Genomic DNA, 24,276 nt, shown 5'->3' on the forward strand with positions numbered 1-24,276 from the left:
TAGCAGAACTAGCCCTCAACTTCAACAATTTTTCCTTTGGCTCATCCCACTTTCTCCAGTCTCAAGGAGTAGTCATGGACACCCACATAGGCCCCAGCAATGCCTGCCTTTTTGAAGGCTAGTAGAATAGTCCATGTTTCAAGCCTTCCCTGGTAATGCTCCCCAACTCTTCCTCTGCTACATTGCATTGGTGCTGCTTCATGCATCTATGCTGAGCTCAACAATTTCTTCAACTTTGTCTTCAACTTCCACTCTGCCCTCAAATTCACTTGGTCTATTTCTGACACCTCACTCCCCTTCCTCAATCTGTCTGTCTCTATCTCTGGAGGCAAATTGTCAACCGACATCTTTTACAAACCTGATAATTCCCATGGTTATCTTGACTATACCTCTTCACACCCTGTCTTCTGTAAAAATAGTTTCTTTGTCCACTACGTCCGTTCCTAGGATATAACTTTCCTTTCCAAGACATCAGAGATGTCCTCCTTGAAAGAATGGAGTTTACCATCTTCCACCAACTGCATCTCCTGCACTTCCCAATCATTTGCGTTCACCCCACTTACCACCACCTTAACAGTGATAGAGTTCCTCTTGTCCTTACCTACCTCCCCATGAGCCTCCAGATCCAACACATCATTCTGCCCAACTTCCGCCATCTCCAAAGGGATCCTACCATCAAACATTTCTTTGCCTCCCTTCACCACTTCTCTCTGCTTTCCACAGTGATCACTCCCTTTATAATTCCCTTGTTCATTCACCCCTCCCCACTAATCTTCCTCCTAGCACTTATCGCTGCAAGCTGCCAAAGTGCCAACCTGCCCATTCACCTCTGTTCAGAGTCCCAAACAGTCCTTCCAGGTGATGCAGCACTTCATTTGTGAATCTGCTGGGATCATCTATTGTGTCCACTGGTTCTTATGTGGCCTTCTCCACACTGCTGAGACCTGTTATGAACTGGGGAACCACTTCGTCAAACAACTCCACTCCATCTGCCAAAAGTGGAACTCCCAAGTGGCCAAATATTTTAATTCCAGTTCCCATTTCCATTATGACATGTCAGCCCAGGCCTCCCCTTGTGCCGTGATCAGGCCACCTTCATATTCCCTCTTGGTAACCTCTAATCTGTAGTTTTCCCTCTTCCTTCCCTCTTCTATTACCTGCTGTGGCCTCTTACATCTTCTCACCTGCCTATCGCCTGCCCTGGATTCCTTTCTCCTATGGTCCACTCTCCTCTCCTATCATGCTCCTTGCTCTCCAGCCTTCTGGTATCTTCCCCCTTCCTTTCCAGTCCTGAAGAACAGTTTCAGCCTGAAATAGTGACTGTTTATTCATTCCCATTGATGCCGTCTGACCTGTTGAGTTCCTTCAGCATTTTGTGTGCGCTACTCTTAGCCTCTGCCTGATCTTGCCGAAGTCAGTTGAGCCAATTCTGACCAATCTCGCACTGGCTCAATCTGATAATGGCCACTCCGCTTACATGTCACTTCTTTTTATTGGCTCAAATAAAACTCACTCCCAACAAGACATGCTGTTTTCAAATAGCTCCTACTCTGCAATGATACCATTCTCTCACTGGAATCTGAGGAAGCTTTGTACGTCTTCAAGCTTAACTTTAACACGTTTGTGTAGGAAGAGAAGGAACCAAGCAAGGGATAGACCCTACTTGATGCTGTCTTCAGAAGGCTACTTGTTCATGACAGCATTGGTAGAATTGAACAATGCAAAGATTTTATGGAGACAAAGTCCCATTTTTCCACCCCCTCCATCAGTTTGTGTGGCCCTTTCATTGTGCAAAAATAGGATAATAGAAACCTGTCTGCAGCTAATACTACTAACAGAGCCCAGCCAGTAAATTTGAGATGGATTATCACAATGGGAACACTGAACTTGATAGAAGATAGACAGAGTACTGACAGCATGGCCCAGCAGATTCCAGACAAACATGCAGATTGGGCAATCAACATGAATGGACTTATGAAAAACAATTATAAAAAATGCATCAAGCAGGATGCGAATAGAGGGGATTGTTGACTTTACATTATAATTTAGTTCAGAGTAAGATAATTATTGCTATCTCATGCAGATTTATGCTATCAACTCTGTAGGAAGCACTTTGAATAAGTGAATTGCCTCCGCTGTTCAAATGTACTTATAAAACATAGCGAATCCTCAATTGATAGCTGATTCATTTCAGTTTTGCACAGGCCACAGCAAAGAAACTAAATGGACTTTGTCTGTGAAACCAGTATTAATTGCTTCCGAGAAAGTAGTGATCAATTGCCATGGTGAAAAATCCTTTGTTTTAGAAACATTGGAGGCAGATTCATCTTGTGAGAAGCATGAGGATTTCACTCAGCTGCTGTCATTATTCTTATTATATATTGGCCAAAACGGAAAAGGCCATTACCTCCTGTTTAGGTTAACAAGGGCTCAGAGACCTTGTGATGGGAAATTATCTAAGGATCAATATGGAGAATATTGAGAAAGATAGATTTGATAAATTCTACTGCTTGACTCTTAGACACAGTAATATGCATCAGTCAATATATATTTGTCACTGTGCACTGTCAATATAAGTGCAGAGGTTCAAAGGTTCAACATTTAAAAAGAAAGTGTCAGGAGACCATATTACAAAGAGTGAGTTGCTTGAGAAAAAGACAAGGAACTCTGAACAATTAACAACTCTCATTAAACACCAATTAACCCATTCAGTTGCTCTAAAAACCTCAGAGCCCACACTCTCTAGTGCCCCATGCAGGCCCGAAGTGATCATTACCCCCCTCCCCATGGCTGGCACCTGACGGCCCAGGAACAACTGAAGACTCTCGATCCAGCGACAACTTGAGAGACCTGGGTAGCTTGAGAGGGAGGCATGGGAAACCTCAAGAGGGACCTCGAGGGAGGCCTGGGAAACTTTGAGAGACACAGAGATAAGAACCTTGAAAGAGACCAGGGAACCCCAGGAAGAACCGAGAGGGAGGCCTGGGAGTACTTGAGAGACATGTCAGAGACTACTAGATTTAAGAGACTACTAGACAGGTATATGGAGGAATTTAAGGTGGGGGGTTATATGGGAGGCAGGGTTTGAGGGTCGGCACATTGTGGGCCGAAGGGCCTGTAATGTGCTGTACTATTCTATGTTCTATATGTCAGAGTCCTTGAGACAGTGAGAACATTGAAAAGAACTTGGGAACTTTGAAAAGTCCTTGGAAACCTGGAGGCCCAAAGCAGACTTGTGAAACCTTCATAACCTGGAGAACCTTGAAAACCTTGAATAGTTAGACCGGGATGCTTGGGCCAGGACATATCAACCAGGGATGCTTAGACCCAGAAGAAGCCTGAGACGGGAAAATAAGAACCTTGAGACCTGGAAAAGAAGAAGTTGGAAACCCAGGGAAGAGTTGTGGAAGGACCTCACTCACAGTGTTTTACATTTCACTATTTCTCCAGAGGCAGTTTATAGATTGAGGCGGCATAGACAGGTTCTTCCTATCACTGTACTTGCTGGTTCTCCCAAGATCAGTTTCATTTGTTGCATGTAAGTTTAATTTTTGGAGTCTGTGTCAAGACTTCCATCAAGAGGTTAAATATAAGGTAGCTTACTCTTGATAGGGTTATTTTACTTGTGTGTTTGCCCACTCCAGCCAGGGATCAGATTTTGGAACAGGGCTTTTCAGGGTTGCCAACTCTATTTACTGTTTCAGGAAACACTTGTACACTGGAACATTTGCTACTATTAGCATCGCTCATCAGAACAGACAAATGGGAATTATGTTGTGTAAAATGTTAGTCCATCCTCCTGCAGTTGTTGGCATGTAAGCTTATTTCAATTGTTCCCAGTAGAGTCCTTTCGAACATTGATTTGGTATTAACAATGGCGTAGCATTACTTGTAAGGCACAACATCAGGAAAGGGCAAGTTCTTCCAAAATTTACATTTTTGACTTGAATGCTGGTTTGTTGAATCAAACAATTTTTTTTTGATAAGCTTGATTGAAGCAGTCAATTGTTATGCAGACCTGAGTCACAGGAGCTAAAAGATGAGAAACTGGTACATACAACTTGAAAAGCTCGGAACGGAGAGAGAGAAACTCAGAATGTAGACTAGTGAAGCTCGGAACTCAGAACATTCACGTAAGAATAGATGGTCTTCTCACCTAAAGCCAACTGATGTCAAAATGCCACTGTTCAATCTTTACTGGGTCCATCACTAGGTGGGGTCATTCTGTCATGGTATGCATTGGCAATATCAGAACCCAGGTGCAGAGGAAAGACAGACTCAGATTTAGAGATGGTGATGAGAGTTTATTCATAATAATTCCAAAATATCATCAGAGGCTCAGCTGAGTGACACCATGAGACATAACATTCTGAAGAACAGGACCCCATGATCAGCAGTAGTCGGGAATTGCTTAAATAATACAAGTACATGGACTCCCCAAGCTCATCAAATAAAACTAACAAGCTTAAATTAAAAGCACCAGCAGACTGCATTACAATGAGTGAGTCACTCAATAAAAACACAAGGAACTCTAAATGATTAAAGACTCTTGTTGAACAACAAATAACCAATTCAGGTGTTCTAAAGAACCTCAAAGCCCAATGCTCTCTGGATCTCTGCACAAGCCCAAAAAGTTTAATTCATAAAAATATTAACTTTAAAATCATGATTAACAAATGCATTATACTATTTCAACTTTCATTGCAATATTCTTTAAATCTAGCTCTTTGCTGATGAAAGTTGAAGTAATGCAATGCATTTGCTGATCATTATTTTAGAATGAATTTTTTTAAAATTAAACTTAACAAAAAAGCTCTGTGGTTTGAAAGGTTACATTTCCAAAACCAAGAAAGCATCTTTATTCGTGAAAACTCTATGTGTTAATGTAAGCCATTGGCAAAATGTGACTCCTGTGGTCATGCAATGATATAGGAGGCTGTGGAGTGTTAGCAAGGATCAGCTGACAAAACAGCTGTTAGTCTTCTATAACTCAAAGCTGAGTTACGTTGTTAGTACACAACATATGGGATGTGATTGATTATCACCTGGTACACAAGCAGCAGTATTTATTACTGAAAGCTGATGAGAAGCGATTGTGTATTGAGGGTAATCAGAAGAATAATATTATTAAGCCTCGAATTTCTAATTCAAGAGTTTCTGAGTGATCTTGAAAGCTTTACAACTTGTTTTGAAGGTTAAGGAAATCCCATTAAATTGTAGAGGGTTATAGTTGTCTCTCCTAACCAAATTTGAACTTCAGTTGAATGAACCAAGGGACAATGCTGAAACTTGTAGTTAGATATGGACTTACATTCACAGACACAAGTTTGTATCCTATCTCAGTAGCTGCAAAATTAAACTCAAGCAATTATATAAAACTGACTTAAGAGACTAGTATCACCAAAGTGAGCATGAAATGCTAGGCTGTAGTGAACACCTATCAACGTCCATCAGTGAAGTGATCTGGCTACCACTCTCAGCTAAACTTTCAGTTCAGAGACCATTTGGCTATGAACAATTAATTTTGAAACTGTTAGCAGTATCCACACCTCATGAACAATAAATGTAAAACTTGTTTGTTGTAGAACAAGACTAACTTCATCAACGAGACAACAAAGCCCAACATTTTACAAAGCTTTGTTCAGTTCAAAGGTTCAAAATTATCAAGAACTGCTGAGTATTAGAGTTTAGCTGTTTAATAGGTAAAATCAGCTTTCAGTGAAATTATGTAAGTATTCTCACACTAGATGTGAGAGTTCAAATCCCAACTTTCCCGGCACAACAGCTGGGATATTGCTGGCATTCTGCCTTTGAAGTCAGCTAGCAACCAGCAAAAAGAACACCGCTATCATGCCATAGGAATGGTTAGGCCCACTTAGCAAGGTTGGCACTTCCACATTTGTGGATGGTAACATAGGGTCCTACACTATCAGACTCTGTTGTGGGAAAATGAATGGTAAGTTAGAGCTTGGGAAACCTGAGCCAGCATAATTGTGAAAACTGAGGCCAGAATATCTGTAAAATCATTTCTGTGCTCTAATTTGTCTTTCCCTTTTTTAATGCCTCAGTTTGTTTTTCTGTGTTATGTGTCTCCTCATTCATCAAGATTGGTATTAGGCTTTGCTTTCTTGGGTTCTCTTGCATGCTGCCTCTTACTTCTAAACCTTTGCAATGGTTGCTTTTTTTGTTTTGGAAAGTAAAACTAATTGCGCTGGATAGGTGAAACTGGCTCTGCTTCTATTAAAGCCTTTTTCAAACACCTCCCCCTGATCTTCTGTCACTTTGCAAATGAACAGATGTACCTGACTTCTATGGACATTCTATCAAGTAACATGGAGATATACCTTGCCAGAATCTGACAACTGAGGATTTTCTTATGCATTTTCATTACTCAAACATTACAGTAAACATCTGAAAATAATCACCATTTGGTAACTGTTAGCTATTCATTGGACTGCTAAATCTGGATCACTGTCATTATTAGTCAAAGATTCAAAGTACACTTATTATCAAAGTATGTATCCAGTATACAACTCTGAGATTCGTCTTCCCACTGACAGCTGTGAAACCATAGAACCTGGTCAAAGGAAAATAACATCAACCCCATCCCCTCCACACACACCCATGTGCAAAAAAAAAAACAAATTGCACAAAAGGGGCAACAAAAAATGAGCAGAAACACACATAATCAAAAGGCATATTTTAGTTCAGCTCAGCCTTCATTATCTGCAGGCTGCCCCAATTCAAAATTGTCCATGCCAGCAACAAAAAAAGGAGTGAACAGAAAACTAGAACACATCCTAAATGTAAATTAGAGCCCACCATCCACAAACTATGTTGACTAAACGTTCAACAGCATCGAGGGGGAGAGAGAGAGAGAGAGTACGCGCAAGATCATTCAAATATAAGGATTTTCCCTCCGGAGCAGCAGTGAGAGGGAGAGAGAGAGTCCGCCACACATAGACACCTTCCTCCGGCAACAGAAAGCGAGAGGCTGGTACACAGTGCAGAACACCCGCTCGCCTCTGCTTCCACCTCGATGATTTCAGTCTTCCTCAGCACTTTAATTGGCAAGAGATGGAGTCAGTCATGGGCCTGCATCCCTTCTCCAGGCTTCCTGGCATCCAAGTCGCTTGCTTTGCTCACAGTCTGGTGGTACCCTGATGCACCATCAATAACTCTCGGAGACGTGAGGCGAGATATAGGCTTTTATTGGCTGGAAGAAAGAACAAGCAGCAAATGACCACCACACTACATCCTGGAGACTGAGGCCGGGGCTGTGTCTCCAATTGCCTTTATACCGGGGTCCGTGGGAGGAGCCACAGGAACAGTTAGCGGGGGGGGGGGGGGGGGCGTGTCTAGACAGGTATATGTAGTTCACCACATACCCTCTCAGAGTCAGCAAAGTGTCAGATCACCCGATCCACACATTGTCAGAATGTAGATAACATGCTCCAATAGCAGTAAAACCACATCTGAAATGAAAAGAAGGCTTAAAAAAGTGAAAGGAGTTGCTCCGAATCTGGTTTACCAATCTCTGACTGATAATTCTGTAAGGAACTATCAGATTGCTTCTCCTCATGAGTTAGCTTGTCTGAAAATTGGGCCTGTGCACTGAAACACAGAACTGAGAGGCAAGATCTCCCACCACGAGACTCACCGCTATGTCCATTTTATCCCCAGCCCCGCAGTTTTACACCAGCCAAGGTTGTTGCGTGTCACTATTATTAGTGCAGTATATATTTTTCTTAATATTGATAATTAATTTCTAGTAGAATGCAGTAGTTTTAATCACTCATTTAAAATTAATTAGCTTAACTCTATTTCATAACAATTAGGAATTTTGTTGACAGTAGCAGCCAGCAACAAGGTTTTACAATCAAGTATCTGTTCCCTAATCACATTGTAGAATAAGAGGGAGTCTAAATCTCCAGATTGATCCTTTCCATGGTGAGTGTAGGCTTGCAAAAGTAATGAGTGGGGCAGGGATTCACACATGGTTTGCAAACTAGAATAAGCACCATCCAGCCCATTAAACGTAGCATGGCCCTTTACTTACTTTTCTGAGACCATCAGCCATTGTGAAGGATGAAGCTGTCATGAACATTTTATGAAGTGAAGATCCAGCCTGAACTCCTCTGGTGACCCTACATCACAATTCAATTCAATCCATGTGCTATTGAGCAGACTTTTTAATACAAGGTGACTGATTTGACTACATGACAGATGTAAACATGAAAAATTGTGCTCCAGGACTAATCAAACGTTTGTCTAATTCAGCATCAACCCCAATATCTATGAAAAAAGAGAAGGATTGTCAGGTTATATCTTATCAACAGTAAAGTAGACATGCATAAGGCAGTAATTACCTTGTAATTAGCTTACTCTCAATTACTATGAAAATGATTGAAGAAGATGTCTTCTAATTAGAAATGCTCAGAGCAAACCATTCAACTGATATTCAAGGTTGGTTCTGCCAGGACAAAATGGCTCCATATTTCCAGACTGCATTGTTGCAGGTATAGGCAGAATAGTTGAAATTAATAGTTGACATTTGGCCCAGGATGGAGATCAATTATGCTGAGGTTTTGACTGGACCTGTAGATGTTATCTAGATGAAAGAGGTAAGTAAATACTTGCTTTCAATTTTACTTTCAATTCTCTTATACCAGTTAACATTATATTTAAATAAATGTAATATTACTTTTACCTTTTAATTTAATTATCAGAAACATTTAGAAACTATTAAAAAATGGTTTAACTGTGTTGGCAGTCATAAGGTCAACAGTAGGTCAAGGAATAAGGCCTCTGGACTAGCTGCTTGATCTCTAGTCGGTTTGAATGGGCCACTCTGATGCAAGGGGTAGCTGTGGCAGCAACATTGGCACTTAATTCATCCTATGAGACTCAGAAGGTAAGGCAGCCATGGAGGTCGTGGGGTGGGATAGGATGAATCATGATCCAGTCCAATTTTTATATTTTTATTGTCTCTTTATTTTGTTTGTTTGAAAACAATGATCGATTCTAGTTTTCCATTCGGCTATTTGATAGGTTTAAAGCTCTCCCACATACCTTCTTCATCACAGTGTAAACCAGCATGTCCCAGTGACAAAGGTTATTTTTTTCAAAAGTAGATTTGAGAGCCCCATCGACTGGAACCCTCCTTCCTCTTTTAGCTGTGTGTTCACCTCCCTAATCTGCATGTCCCTTACAGTCAGTGTACCGATCAAGCAAAAATCTGAAAATTCCAACATTTTAGCTCCTGCTATTTAACTTAGCATTTAACTGCTGATATTTTTCAAGGATGTTATCTTGCTCTTCTTTCCAATATTGTTGTTCATAACATGGATTATAAAGAATCGGTATTTATCTTCAGCTACAAACTAGTTTAATGCCTTTTTGAGGTATCTAATAGCTTGATACCAGATGGGCAAATACTTGGAGGATGAAGGCCAAGATATTTTCAGCTACTGCAAGATACTTCAGAATCCTCAAAACTGGGGTGAATGTAAATCATTCTCAATCCCAAGGAACAAATTAAGAAGAAGAGAAGAAGACACTTCCTTTCCTTTCTCTCCCTTGAAGTACTAAGGGTTAGCATCCTGATGACAACTCTTCTGCATTTAGTTAGAAAGTTGAATCAACCTCTGTGGACCTTTAAGTAATTTTTTCTATCAATTACACAAAATTCTGGTTCTGCAGTTCCCCCAAGTTGTAATAAATGTTGGGAGAAAATTCTTCGATACTATTTCTGCTCCTTGCTGTGTCAGAGTGCCTCTAAACTGCATTGCATGTCAGAGATTCATCTTCTGTGATCACTGCTGGAGTCAGTGAGCCACATAGTTCTGGAGTTTCAAAAAGAAGTGTCCACAGTTCAATCTTCAGCCTGAGGATGTCCTCCTCCTACACTCAGTTCTTCACAACTCTCTTAGACTTAAAGTCTCATTATTTTTAAAACACAGATCTCAATTCCATTTTATTTTAATTACATCTCTAATGATCTCTTATTTTCCATACTCCATTCCATTTGCTATTTTCATTTTCCTTTCAGAAATTTTTCCAATTTAATTATTTCTACAAGATCAGTTATTCTCTATTTTATGCTTTCTTTTATATTTCGATTTTCTTGACCTCATTTTAATTATCTTTCAGATGTTCATTTGCTCAATGTTTCACTAACTTTTGTCTCTCATTATCTGCCCCATTTTCTACCTACATTTTTGTTTTTGTGTTATTCTTACATCTTTTATTTCTTCCTTTCTTCACCTCTTATTGTTCTATTTCTCTTCATAAGCTTCCTTTCTAGTATTTTTCCTCCATTATTCTCATTTTACAAAAACATCTGTCATTTTTTTTGAAAATATTAGCTTGTTACTGTGTTTAATCTGGCCAAATTGGACATTCTCAAGATTGCTCAACAGGTTTCAATAATCAATTTGTTAGATTCCAATTTATGCACAAAGTAACTGAATATTTCTCCCAGTTTTGTCCCTTCTATTTCAAAATTCCACAGCTGGTCTCAGGCTAAACATGACAGTCCTTCAACTGGGTTTGATCATTGTAACTGACCTCAGAATTAAAATTTGTTAGCATACCATTTGTAAACTTAGAGTTCAAAGGAGGTTCAGAAAGATTAATTTGTTTTTTTATTTAGCAATGGAAAATGGAATATTGGAGAAAAAAGAGCCAGAGACAAATTGGTACCATTAGAACAGGGATTCCCAGTTTTTCTAAGCCATGGATCAATGCCATTAAGCAAGGAGTCCATGGACCCCTGGTTGGGAATCCCTGTGTTAGAGGAATCCCCTTGTCTCTCATAAAGACTCAATTCTACCTCAACCAGTTGAGAATTTTCATGACAATGAAATGTGAAAGCAGTACTTTAGAGGGACATTATTTACAACAATGGCATCTCGAAGAATTAAAAGTTACCATTATTTCTCCTAAAGATTCTGTTTGAGGTAAATAATGGAAAAAGAATACAATAAATGATCCATGGTTCTGCTTTGGCCTTCTCTAGATGGGAAACATACCAATTAACTGATCTGGATATTGGAACCAAATGATAAGATTCACAGTCAGCACAAATAGTGGGAGCAGCCTATAACAAGCTAAACGTTCTCCATAATTCATGGAGCACTCCATTAATCCTTCAGTCCCTTCATTATTCAAGAATACCACATTCTTCTCTTTTTCAATTCTTCCTTCCTGCAAACTTTAGTTCATCCCCTTAATACCATTCAGCATTACTTATCTTCATCATGTTTGATCTCTGTTACCTTTGCAATTGCTTTCACGTTTGTTAATTTGATTTTGTCTGTTACATCACTTCTTCTCCAGGTCTTCAGAATGTGTTAGCCTGGAAACCTCAGTAAAATCCTTCATTCTTTTGCTATCATTGAGTTATGACACCTCAACCTTCCTCAGATGCTGCAAAATGCTGGACCACACAGCCTTCTCCAGTCCAGCCTGGTGTGGGGTTGATACAAATTCTCCTTAATATAGTGATCACATCATATAGCATATGGCAGTGGAACATTTAATGCACATTTGAAAAGTTTTCAATTCCATTATGACAGAGTTATTTTTGTAATTTTGGTTACAATTACTTTGATTACATTTAAAATTATTTTCTTGTCTTTATATGAAATTACTCCTTATACTTACTTACCCTAAATTCATGCAGTGACAGCTCCTATCACTAGTGCTTCTTCTGACATCTCAACTGATAATATTTAACCAGAGATGTATTTTTTATATTTCAAAAATAAACTTTATTCTTAATGAAAAATGCATACAAATGAAGAAATTGCAAAGCTTTGACGTTCATGGTCAACACATTCAGTACAGTTTTTTTCAAACTGTAGCACTTATTGTCTCCAGAGATGATACACAATGTCAATATTTGAGGAGCTTTCCCACCTGACCCATCCCCTCCATGTCCTGTGGTGGCAAGATCCCAGACCGTTGGCCTTCCCCATAGAGCCTTTGCACTGGCTATGCCAAATTTCAATACATCCCTCAGCATGTACCTCTGCAGGGAATGCTGCAATTGGAAGCACTCTCTTACAGACTTCTTGCAGTTCTGGAAGACCAACAAGCTTTGGGCAGACCAAATGTTGTCTTTTGCTGAGCCGATGTCCTTCTGGCAGCACTTGATGTCTGTCTGTTTAATTGGAGATATAAACCTGTCTCTAGGTGACATAAAGGAGGTAGAAATCAACCAGTCAGCAGCCAAGATCCTACAGCAAGGCAACCCATCTACCTCACAATGAGAAGTTACAAGATATCATAACTAGGGTCCATTTCCGCTGAATTTTTTCATGCATATTCCATATTCTTTAAGCCTGCAGCTATACTTTAAAGTTTCAAGGAAGGAACAATAATCCTTAAAATTACTACTTTTAATTTTTTCCTCCATACCTAAACAGCGTATCCCAAAATTCATCACTCTTATTTACATCAACCTTTGTGCATCAATAAGCCCATTTTCTCTTGATATCAGGCTGTTCTGAATCCATTCCACTTCAGTAGTGAGACAATTGGTGAAATGGTGCTGGACAGGAGTCAGATCTTAATGGTCAACGTCTTCCCATGAAAATAATCATTTTCCATGTGTCTTCATGAGCGCAGCTGACACGTTCTACTGTGTCTATTCCAGATTAATAGTCTGGACAGTTCAGAATAGGGAATAAGAGACTTAATAGTTCTTACACAAACAAGGCATCCTGCAAGTGCTGAGATGAACACAATGAAAGGCAAAAGGCACCTAGGAAAGAAGTGAAGACAACCACTGAGAACAACAAGTAATATCGCAAGTATTTAGACAATCCAGGAAACCTCTGTCCTTGCTGCAGTTCAGCAGAGAAGCTCACTCCAATCAATAAAAGCGAAAGAAAATATTTGGTCTGTGCCCATATGCATGAAAGCCTTAATGACATTCAGACTTGCACTGGCAAATTACTCTAGTACCTGGTGATAAATCATCTTCAGCAAGAGTGCTTGAGCATTCTCTTTGATGTGCAATAGCATACTGCTACCCATCATTACTCCACTGATCAAAATGAAGCAGAATCAGATACAGACTAGGCATCTAATAACTGTAGCTGGACCAAAATTAGAGGCTGCAGAATGCAGTAAATGACTCGGCTGCAAAATTCACAAAGCCTTTCATGATCCACAAGAAGTTAAAAAAATTTATTTTCTATGTGCCTTGATTAAGGCAGCTGCAAACACTTTGCCAGAAATTTGACAGTAAGCAACTACCAAGCAATGTGAAAAGACATATACTTGATTCCAGTGATTGTTTCGGCATTAAATTGGACCACGCTTTAGATAATATCTCCATACTGTGTCTTTTGATGTAATTGAGTCAGAAGAGCACAAGGTGATGTCACAAAGGGATGGGAGACAAAATCGGAAAGCTAATACTGAGCTGAAACATGCCTCAGGTGTGGATGGAACTGTTTAATCTTCAAAGCTTTGTAACTAGTAAGGAATCTTCAGAAATATTTAAACTCCTAAAATAAAATCTTTTAGAAAGATTTTATTAAAATCTTGGAAAGATTGTAAAGAAATTCTTTAAGTTAGTAGCCAGTGGACATTTTTAAGTAAGACCATAAGATATAGGAGCAGAATTAGGCCATTCAACCCATTGAGTCTGCCCTGCCATTTTATCATGGCTGATTTCAGATCCCACTCAGGCCCATCCACCTGCCTTCTCGCCATATCCTTTTGATGCACTGACTGATCAGGAAACTTCCACCTTAAATATACCCACGGACTTGGCCTCACTTTAGATAATAGTATATCTTTCGTTGTTTCTATCAAAGTGCATGGCCATATACTTCTCTCCACTAAATTTCATCTGTCACATCTTCCACACTACCTGCCCCTCCACCTATCTTTGTAATATACATAAGCTTGGCCACAAAGTCATCAATTCTGTCATGCAAATGATTGACATAAAACATGAAAAGTTGTGGTCCGAATACCGACCCCAGCAGACCACCATTTGTTACCGAGCCAACCAGAAAAGACTTTATTCCCACTCCTTGCTTCCTGCCAATCAGCCCATTTTCTATCCACGCCAGCACCTTTCCTGTAATACCATGGGCTCTTATCTTGTCAAGCAGCTTCATGTACCGCACCTTGCCAAAGGCCTTCTAAAGATCCAATTAAACAACATCCACTGACTGTCCTTTGTCTAATCTGCCAACAGATTGCCCCTTAGTGTTTCCCTTTAGTGTTTACCATCCTAACTTTGGCCTATTTTATCACGTGCCTCCAAGTACCCCAAAACCACATCCTTGATAATGGATTCCAACATCTTCCCAATTACTAAAGTCAGGCTAATTGGCCTATAACTTTCTTTCTTCTGCCTTCCTCCCTTCTTAAACAGTGGAGGATATTTGTAATTTTCCACTCCTGTGGATCCATTCCAGAATCTAGTGATTCTTGAAAGATCATTACTAATGCCCCCAGAATCTCTTCAGCTACCTTTTTCAGAATATTCGGGTGTAGTCCAACTTGCCTACATGACTTACCTAAGTGTAGAACTTTCTGCTTCCTGAGCACCTTCTTGAGTAATAGCAACTATATTCACTTCCGCTCCCTGCCATTCTCTAATTTCTGGCATACTGCTAGTGTCTTCCACAGTGAAGACCGACACAAAATACTTAATAAGTTCGTCCACCATTTCTTTGTTCCTTATCAATGCCTCTCCAGTGGCATTTTCCAGTTGCCTCTCTTTACTCTTTATATATCTGGAAAAAACATTTGGTACCCTTTGTTATGAAATATTACTGGTCCACCCATCCTCCTACAACCATAATCCTTATCCTTACCTACCACCACACAAGCCTCCAGATACAGCACATCATTCTCTATAGTCATTCTCTAGTCTGTCAGGGTTATCTACTATAAGCAGTGCTCCTGGTGTAACCTCCTCTGCATCGTTGAGACCCAATGTAGACAGAGGACCACATCATCGAGCACCATCACTCCATCGGCCGCAAAATTCTGATTTCCCAGTGGCCGCCCATTTCATTTCAGTTGCTTATTCCCATTCTGAGAGATTGGTCAATGGCTTCTTCTACTGTTCAGGGCACTCTCAGGTTGGAGGAGCAATACCTCATTTTCCCTCTGGATAGTCTCTGACCTCTTCTTCCTTTTACCCCTTCTCTCTGTTTCCATTTCCCATTCCCCTCTTATCCTTTATCTTCTGCTCACCTACCCATCACCTCCCAATAGTGCACATTCCTCCTTCTCTTACTCTTAGTGCCCACTGTCCACTCCTATCAGATTCATTCTTGAATTGAATTGAATTGAATGATCTTTATTGTCATTATACATAGGTACAATGAAACTCTGTTTGACTTCCTCTCAGGCAATCAAACAAAGCAATAGATAAAAACAAGACAGTAATAGAAAAACAGTATTAAATAGATAAGTAGCAGAAAATAAGTTGCAGCAGCACCAGAATATCACAGTAATGCACAAAGTGCTGTTAGTGCAAGTATTTGAGTCCTTGTGTGTGCTCACAGTTTCAGTCATTGTTCTGTGGGAGTGGTGTGATGGAGGCCACAGCTCTGGGGTAGAAGCCATTCCTCAGTCTATTTGTTTTGGCTGGCAGCGGGTCAAACAGGGAGTGACCAGGGTGTGTGGTATCTCTGGTTATGCTGATTGCTTTCCTCCTGAGTCTACTGGAATATATGGTGTCCAGTCCTGGGAGCTCCATCCTGACAATTCGCTGGGCCACCTTCACCACATGATGCAGGTCTTGTCGCTCAGCAGCTGTGCAGCTGGCATACCACACCGTGGCGCTGTTGATCAGGATGGTTTCAATTGTGCTTCTGTAGAAGTTAAGCAACAGCTTTTGTGGGAGTTTGGCCTGTTTCAGCTTTCTGAGGAAGAAGAGTCTTTGTTGTGCCCTTTACCTCTTCTACTCATCACCTCCCAACTTCTTACTTAATGCCTTCATCCCTACCCACCTTCCTCCTCATTTCACCTATCACCTACTAGCTTGTACTTCTTCCCCTCCTTCCAATTTCTTATTCTGGCTTCCTTTCTAATTCTGAAGGATCTCAGCCTGAAATGACAATTGTTTGTTCCTCTCCATAAACGCTGCCTGACCTGCTGAGTTCCTCCAGCATTCTGTAGGTATTGAGAAGAACAAATTGGTTATGCTCAATGAGGTTTTAGTGGAGAGACATAGCTTGTATTGAAGAAACTGTCATAATGCAAGATGATGTGGCAATGTAGCATCCAAGAGTGTTCAGTGAACTGATGCTCAAGTTCAAGGCTAGCTTAGGAGCTGAGAAGAATGAAGACCTATTAAATGCAAAACAAGTACCAAATCCTAGACTCTAAGAACTGCAAATGTTTTAAACTGCCAATGTTATTTCTAAGTTTGAACACGTTTGTTAAGATTACACTCTGTTGGAAAGGCATATTGCACATGGTAAATAGAAAGTAATTAAACAAATTTTTGTATGTAATCCTCCTGATATTTTACAAAATCTTGAAGATTTGTTCATAATCTTCTCAGGAAAGAAAATCTGTTTGAAGTTAAGTCTGACAAATGTCCATCTTATCAAATTAGATAACGAGGTCAAGTCATTTTTACTGATGTGGACCTGAGTCTTTTTCAGCTCAGTTATAGGTTTAATGCTCTTAATCTCTCTGATTGAATTATCACTGTAAATTCATTTCAATTATTTCAATGTTGTTACATTAGCTGAATCAACAATTGAAAACAATTTTATATAGACATGAATAAATTCATGCAACTGTGCATTCAAGTAGTATAAAGATAATTTTCTCATTAGTATAATGCTATAAAGTGCCAAAAAGATATCAAACTATCATGGAGTATATCTGCACACTACATTGGGGTAGTGATCTCTTCTGTACTAGATGAAGAGCTTTACATCTTAGCCTCTCAGTGCCTGTGAGCAGGAATGTACTAAAGTAGAATCAAAAGGATTAGAAAATTCTGTAACTGTGCAGTTATAGATTTTCATAATGAATAACAGAACCCTGACAACTATTTTAAATCAGATTACTAATTCACATCACTTTCAGCACGAATGCAACAGTAAAGTCTAATTATGTTTACAGCAATGACATTCAATCTAGAAGATCACACATTATATCATTATTCATGCTAAATTGCAGCTATCAACCCTAGCACAAATCAAGAAGAAATATCTTACTTCCCATTCTTGAATAAATTGCCTGCCACTACAAATGATAGTGAGAAGGCAACGTAATCAGATGTCAAGATACAGCATATGACTATATGGTCAATATCGTCAATCTTGCATGACAAAACCAGCATCACCAGAACAATTAGTAAGGGTATTTACCCAGAAAATCCATTAAAAATTGAATACAGTACTTACTTTGTACAAACTTGGTCAAGAATTTTGGTAGGGAAGGTTAGTTTTCTGTATGTTGATCACATCTAATTCTTAATGCTTGGGGATTGTTCAGTGGAGTCTTGATTCCACAACAAACAAACTAAATTCTGGAGTAGTATTATTTATAAATTCCTGAGAAAAGAACCACAATTTGACAAATAATTATTTTTATTTCTATTTTAACGATTAACCATTTGTTTAACCATTGTTCTTAACCTGTTTTAAGAGGATAATTGAATTGAATGAATTAACTTATTTCTTACATCCTTGACATATATGAGGAGTAAAAATCTTTATGTTACATCTCTGTCTGAATGTACAATGTGCAATTTATAGTAATTTGTAATAAATAGTATGTACAACAGGACAGTCAATATAGCATAGAAATACAATTGTATCAGTGTGAATTAATCAGTCTGATGGCCTGGTGGAAGAAGCTGTCCCAAAGCCTTTTGGTCCTGACTTTAATGCTATGGTACCTTTTCTCAGATTGTAGCAGCTGGAATAGTTTGTGGTTGGGGTGACTTGGGTCCCCAGTGATCCTTCGGGCCCTTTTTACACACTGATCTCTGTAAGTGCCCTGAATAGTGGGCAGCTCACATCTACAGATGCACTGGGCTGTCCACACCACTCTTTGCAGAGACCTGAGACTGAGTGAAGTACCATTCCCATATCAGGCAGTTTTACAGCCAGTCAGGATGCTCTCAGTTGTGCCCTTGTAGAAAGTTCTTAGGATTTGGGAACTCATGCCAAACTTATTCAACCATCTGAGGTAAAAGAGGCGCTGTTGTGCTTTTTCACCACACAGCCAGTATGTACAGACCACATGAGATCCTTGATGATGTGTATGCCAAGGAACTTAAAGCTGTTCATCCTCTCAACCCCAGATCCATTGATGTCAGTAGGGGTTAGCCTGTCTCCATTCCTCCTGTAATCTACAACCAGCTCCTTTGTTTTTGAGACATTGAGGAAGAGGTTATTTTCTTGACACCACTGTGTCAGGACTTCTTCCCTGTAGGCTGCCTCATTATTATTTTCGAGAAGGCCAATCAATGTAGTATTGTCAGCAAATTTAATTAGCAGATTGGGGCCGTGGGTGGTGACACAGCCATGGGTATACAGACAGTAAAGGAGGGGGCTTAGGACACAGCCTTGAGGGATTCCTGTGTTGAGGTCAGAGAGGCAGAGGTGAGGCAGCCCACTCTTACCACCTGTTGGCGATCTGACAGGAAGTCCAGGATCCAGCTGCACATGGCAGGATGAAAGCCGAGGTCTCTGAGCTTCTTGTCAAGCCTGGAGGGAATTATGGTGTTGAATGCTGAATTGTAGTCCAAGAACAGCATTCTCACATAGGCATCCCTCTTCTCCAGGTGGGTAAGGACAGTGTGTAGCGCTGTGGCTTTTGCGTCATTTGTCGATCAGTTGTGTCGGTGGGCGAACTGTAGGGGGTTCAGTGTGGGTGGTAACATGCTGCAGATGCAGTCCTTGACCAGCCTCTCAGAGCATTCCACTCTGACCAAAATGTTAAAACATTCAGAAAGACTTCATCAGAGGAGAAATGTTCCTCATGATGAAAATTGTGTTGCTTGGAACTTTGGGCATGTTTGCATAGGGAGCGAGAGCTGTGACCAAACACTCTTGGGTCAAGTGACCTGAGGGGTGGTGCATAAGGGGTGGGGAAAGCAAAATTAGTGACAGGACCTGGAATAGTCGCAGAAATCAGGGCACTCATTGAAGAATGGAGATGCAGGAAATAATTAGATGGAGGTGGGGCCTGGACTAAATTGGAAGGCTGACAGAAACAATTGGTGAAGGGCTATGGCATCAGGTGGTGGTGGAGGGGTCTGGGAGGGAAAAGCAAAACTAGTGTGATTGTTGGAGGATGGTGCTAGAAAGATTAAGAGTAATTGAGGTACCTAATCAGGCAACTCCAATCAAGTAATGCACTACTAATACATAGCTGTCCCAGAACAATTTAGTCAGTTTGCCTCTTATGCTCCCTATGGGGAATGACTTAATTCCATGTTCAGCCTAGAAGTATCCGCTCACATTTGCAGAGTGTTGTGAAAAGGCCTGGAATTAGTCATTATCCTATTTCACACACAGACGAAATGACTATTCAGTCACATTATTCTGAAGAAAAATGCTACCTGCTCAAATGTCTTGCCCTGTGAGGTCAACTTATCAAGTTTTAAAATCACATATCAAAATAGCTTCTTACATTTCATATTGCATAATTTTGTTTGCTCACATTCTTATAAAGCATTTTATATATTTTACTTTGTTCAAGGCTCTACACAAAATCAAATTATGTAATATTAACTTCCTTATTTAGAATAATTTCCATGAAAATGTCCAGCCTTGCAGAGTGATCAGATCAAAGTTAAAAATTCAGAGTAATTTTGTTGTCAAAATGTGTATATGTCACCATATACAACCTTGCAGGCATTCACTGTACAACAGAGAAGTACAACACAAATTACTGAACAACCAATGTCCAAAAGAAAACAAGCTGTGTAAAGAAAGATGTAAGTAAATAAAGGATATTGAGAACATTGTAGAGTTCTTGTTCACTTTCCAATTGCCTTAACAGATGGCATCTTTGAGAATAATGAAGGCTTTAAAGATTTATGAAAAGAGAAAGAATTTCAAATCATTGGAAGTATAATTACTGTTTTAAACAAAGCATTTTAATGAGAGGCCTTTTGTTTTTCTTGAACATTACATGTTTTGATTTTTTTATAAGGCAAGCAATTATTTTTAACTATACCTAAACAGTGAAAAAGCTTCAAAAGTAGCCCTAAAGGAATTCTATCGGCCTCAGCAGATGTTCGAGGAGCTACATTCAACCATCATATCATCCACTAAACAATATGCATTCTACTTTTAGTAGAAGAATGGAACATACTGTATGATATTTTATTTTTACGTTGAACAATTGTAAAGTGCTAATTATAGATGCAGCCTCTAAATAAAAATGAAGCTTTAAAAAAAACAGTACTGGAGGCTTCATAACCAAGAAACAATAACTCTCAGTTTCCTTGGACATTGCTGCAGTTTGATAGTAGATTTGTTCTATATATCTGTTGCAGTCAAAGTTCAAATGTCTTTGCTAAATGTGGTCTTCCAGGTGTTTTGGTTTAATCATTACCCTTTAATTATTGATAACACAAAATGCCAAAAGAGCTATATCTTAAATTAGGATTGATTCACAATGGGTTTTCTTGTTAGTGTTAACAACTTACCTTGATCCTTCACAACTATATGACTCCAGAAAAATAAGAGATGATGGAATATGAGAAACAGGATTTTTTGAAGTGTCAAAATGGAATTGGCTTAATTTGGTAAAAAAAAATGGTCAGCATCTCACTCCCAGATGCTAGAAAAATAGTTAGTAATCCAAACTAACTGTAAAGGTATGTAATTAAATTTGTGTAGAATAGTATTATTTCTGTGGCTTTCTCCAGAGAAAGAAACAGACTGTCCAGCAATTTCTGCACTATACAATGTCATAACAGAGCATTTCATCATGTGATACAATATTGTGTTATGTCCAGTGTGATATCCCTCCTTTAACAAAAAGTGAAATGAAACCAGTCAATGAAAGCTGTACCATACATCTGTCTGGCCTCTATGTGATAAGTCTTCCAGATATTCAGGCACAAACCTGGGGACATTCAAAATGCACTATTCCTATCTCAATTCAAGCCCAATGTGCTTCCTAACCAATGATGGCTCACATGTAAACGATGCCTTTATAGATGCAGTGCAGTGATCCCAGGATCAGTTCTTGCAAGTGCTGAGAAGAATGAGGAATTGCTAAACTTTCTGAGGCATATTTCATCCTGAGGGGTCATGATAGGTTAAATGTTGATATCTTTTTACTCATGGCAAGACTCTCCACTGAGAGGACAGCTACAAGTCCATTCAAAATAAAGGTATACAGCAATAATTCATGACAGAGAGTAGTGAATCTCTGGAATTCACTTCCTCAGAGGGGTGTGAATGCTAGATCATTAGAAGTATTTAAGGTGGATGCAGATAAATTGTTGAAGTTCTGGAAATTAAGAGCCACAGGAAAGTAACACAGGAGTTGATGCCAGCATAAATCAGTCATTGTCATTTTGATGATGCTAACAACTAACAGACTGGTGCAGAGCCAACAACCTGTCTCTGAATGTGAACAAAACAAAAGAGATGGTTATTGACTTCAGGAGGGCACGGAGCAACCACTCTCCGCTGAACATCGACAGCTCCTCGGTAGAGATCGTCAAGAGCACCAAATATCTCACCTGGTCCTTCAACACTAGCTCCATAGCAAAGAAAACCCAGCAGCATCTCTACTTCCTACGAAGGCTGAGGAAAGTCCATCTCCCACCCCTATCCTCGTCACATTCTACAGGGGTTGTATTGAGAGCATCCTGACCAGCTGCATCATGTAACCATATAACAATCACAGCATGGAAACAGGCCATCTTGGCCCTTCTAGTCCGTGCCGAACGCTTACTCTCACCTGGTCTTGCCTACCTGCACTCAGCCCATAACTCTCCATTCCTTTCTTGTCCATATACCTATCCAATTTTTTTAAAATGACAAAATCGTACCTACAAATCACTGCCTGGTTTGGAAATGGCACCATCTTGGATCGCAAGACCCTGCAGCGGATAGTAACGTCAGCTGAGAAGATCATCGGAGTCACTCTTCCTGCCATCACGGACATTTACACTACATGCTGCATCCAGAAAGCAAACAGCATTATGAAGGACCCCACACAACCCTCATACAAACTCTTCTCCCTCCTGCCGTCTGGGAACAGGCTCCGAAGCATTCAGGCTCTCACGACCAGACTATGTAACAGTTTCTTCCCCCAAGCTATCAGACTCCTCAATACCCAAAGCCTGGACTGACACCTTACTGCCCTTTGCTGTGCCTATTGTCTTGTTTATTATTTATTGTAATGCCTGCACTGTTTTGTGCACTTTATGCAGTCCCAGGTAGGTCTGTAATCTAGTGTAGTTTTTTTCTGTGTTGTTTTTATGTAGTTCAGTGTAGTTTTTGTACTGTTTCATGTAGTACCATGGTCCTGAAAAACATTGTCTTGTTTTTACTGTGTACTGTACCAGCAGCTATGGTCGAAATGACAATAAAAGTGACTTGACTTGACTTGAATGGGAGAGTAAATCAGAGGTGCCAGGAGTTCTCTTCCAGCTCCTGTTCTCTTGTACTTTAGATCATGATTTAAAACTTTTCATTGTGCATTCTATTTACACCCTGGTTTTATCTCCTTCAGCCATTTTATATCTAAAATACCTGTGCATACCTTTACTATCTTCAAACAAGAGAAAGTCTGCAGATGCTGGAAATACGAGCAACACACACAAAATGCTGGAGGAACTCAGCAGGCCAGGTGCAAAATGTTGACTGTACTTTTTTCCATGATGCTGTCTGGCTTGCTGAGTTCCTCCAGCATTTTGTGTGTGTTACTTTAATATCTTCCAATTCTAGTTTCATGGTTATGCCAAATTTATTTTTCTTATTTATTACTTCACTAAATATTTATACTTTTTATTCCTCCAAAAAACTTGTTTGTTTCAGTCAGCTCACTCAATATTTCTCCTATTTGAGGGGGTGATTGATATGTTCGTGGCCTAAGGTAGAATGGGTCAATTTTAGTAAAACTAGCACATTTATTTTTCAACATAGTCCTACATTTACACACTTAGTCCAGCGGTTGTGGAGCATACGGATCTTGGACCTCCAGAAAGTGTCCACAGCAGGGGTGATTGATAAGTTCATGGCCTAAGGTAGAAGATGAGATATACAGCTCTCGTTACAGGCATATCCAGGTCAACTCTTTGAGTGATTATGCAGAAAATTTGAAGTTAATAACTTATCTCCTTCTACCTTAGGCCACGAACTTATCAATCACCCCTGGATGAGTTATTAACTTCAAACTGTGGACACTTTCTGGAGGTCCAAGATCTGTATGCTCCATGACCACTGGACTAAGTGTGTAAATGTAGGAGGGGATTATGTTGAAAAATAAATGTGCTAGGTTTTCTAAAATTGACCCCTCTACCTTAGGCCACAAACTTATCAATCACCTCTCGTATATTAAGAAAAAAATATGCTTTTCTTTAAAAGCTCATGCATTTTGCTTATAAATTTCAGTTGTAACCAAATATCAACATAATTATAACTAAATTGTTATAATTAATATTATTATATTGCAAACCTTATATTTTCGTGAGATTTCAATGGAAAATGGCTTGGCTTTAAAGAGACTAAACAGACAATGGGTATCTGACATTTTCATATCTTTAGCACTGGAGACCACAATAATGAATGTCTCCCCTGATTTCTTTTGGGTGTAACACTGAACATAATGGCACATTGTGATCAGAAACTTTAGTAGGGAGGTGAAATTGCAGTGCAAAAAGCAGCTAACTGGTAACAAAACAAAAAAAAATCACACCAGTTTTGTACAACATCATAATGATTAATTTTCTAACAAAGATATCTTGGAAGAGACTATGCAAGTTTTCTTTTGCACAGTTAATTGCAGAGTTTCGCAGAAAGCACAACTGTAAGGATGAAATCTCCTTCCGAATGGAACATTTCAATCTCTACTTCAGGTCAAGGGAATTCTGTTCCAGTTGAGTAATAAAGGCACTAATAGTTACTGTAATGTCAGGGCAGCAGGTTGGAGATATGTTTCTATCAAAGGAAATGTAAGGCACTTCTTCCCTCTGCTAGCCTCCTTGGACACCTGCTTAGCCCTCTGATCAGGGTCACGTGAATAGTCGTTTGAGCAACTAATGCATGTCATAAGTCCTGGTCATGCAGCCACTGA

The 24,276-nt window shown here is 39.6% G+C and overlaps 1 long non-coding RNA gene across 2 annotated transcripts in view; it reads right to left on the minus strand.

Moving 5' to 3' along the window:
• Positions 1–4,308: 4,308 nt before the first annotated feature.
• The window catches only part of LOC140734358 (uncharacterized), a 133,587-nt gene continuing 113,619 nt past the window's right edge, over positions 4,309–24,276 (minus strand). For both annotated transcript variants that reach the window (XR_012100527.1, XR_012100526.1), the window contains 3 exons: positions 17,406–17,555; positions 8,060–8,295; positions 4,309–7,216 (listed from right to left, as the gene is read on the minus strand). This is a non-coding gene — a long non-coding RNA (uncharacterized lncRNA). The remainder of the gene's footprint in view (positions 7,217–8,059; positions 8,296–17,405; positions 17,556–24,276) is intronic.

This window comes from Hemitrygon akajei, chromosome 10 (genome assembly GCF_048418815.1).
Source record: "Hemitrygon akajei chromosome 10, sHemAka1.3, whole genome shotgun sequence".
Taxonomy (NCBI): domain Eukaryota; kingdom Metazoa; phylum Chordata; class Chondrichthyes; order Myliobatiformes; family Dasyatidae; genus Hemitrygon; species Hemitrygon akajei.